This window comes from Anas platyrhynchos, chromosome 3, assembly GCF_047663525.1.
Source record: "Anas platyrhynchos isolate ZD024472 breed Pekin duck chromosome 3, IASCAAS_PekinDuck_T2T, whole genome shotgun sequence".
In the NCBI taxonomy this organism is placed as follows: Eukaryota; Metazoa; Chordata; class Aves; order Anseriformes; family Anatidae; genus Anas; species Anas platyrhynchos.
In genome coordinates, this window is record NC_092589.1 from 119,774,919 (window position 1) to 119,775,960 (window position 1,042).

The 1,042-nt window shown below is 50.0% G+C and overlaps 1 pseudogene; it reads left to right on the forward strand.

The window, feature by feature from the left end:
- The first annotated feature begins 372 nt into the window (after positions 1–372).
- LOC140002312 (U6 spliceosomal RNA) lies at positions 373–433 on the forward strand (annotated as a pseudogene).
- The last annotated feature ends 609 nt before the right edge of the window (positions 434–1,042 follow it).

Genomic DNA, 1,042 nt, shown 5'->3' on the forward strand with positions numbered 1-1,042 from the left:
CAGCGTCTCTGCTGTCTTCGTCTGGGATCGAACCAGATGGTAACCAAACGACTGTCGTCTTCATCCAGTTCGATTCCGGAATCGAACCAGCGGGCACCAGCGGGCACCAGCGGGCACCCTGCTCCTACCCACCACCGTGCTCCTCCGCACAGCTCCGCTACCGCACTCAGCTGACGCTGACTGTGGCCACCTCAACACACTTTGCCTTCGTCAGCTGCTCGATCAGCTTATTCCTCCCTGACGCGCAGGCAAAGTGACAGCCAAGCCCCCAAAACCCACTTCTATAGGGCCACGTTTGTGGTGCAATGGTGACATCACTTTGACCACATAATGGTTGCCATGGTAGCCCTGGGCAGAGCTGCACTTGGTGCACAGATTAGCATGGCCCCTGCGCAAGGATGACACGCAAATTCGTGAAGCGTTCCATATTTTTTTTTTTTGAGGGAGAAGGCAGAGTGACCCAGGAGGATACAGGGGTGGTGAAGGAGAAAGGGAGAGTAAGCAAGTAAGGAAAAATATCCTCCCCTTTCCCCTCCACAGCTTGACTCCCTAATGGAAAAAAACAATAGGTATAATTGCTAATAGTTTCCAAGATACAGTTTCCAAAGTACAGAGTCGACGATGTTACTGAATACAAATAACAAGTTAGAGTCATGACCACATATTTCATCGTCTCATAAGCCATTGCTACAACACACAGCACCATAATGATCTGAAACCAGGGCCCGGAGAGGATAAACAACACGACAGAGAGTAAATACGGAAAATAATGTACTATAATACTCAATTTGGAAAACAGGCGCAGCAGAGTTGAGATTAAAGCAATCAGCATCATGACAAGTGACTATTAAGCAGGTCTAATCCTTACACCAATTTTAGTTTAACACACTCTGGTCAGATCTGCCGTTATCTCAACCTTTCGGGCCCCACGTTGGGCGCCAAAAAGGCTGTCGTGGTTTAACCCGGCCGGCAGCTAAACACCACGCAGCCGTTCGCTCACCCTCCCCCCTCCCTCTCTGGGACGGGGGAGAGAAATGGAAAG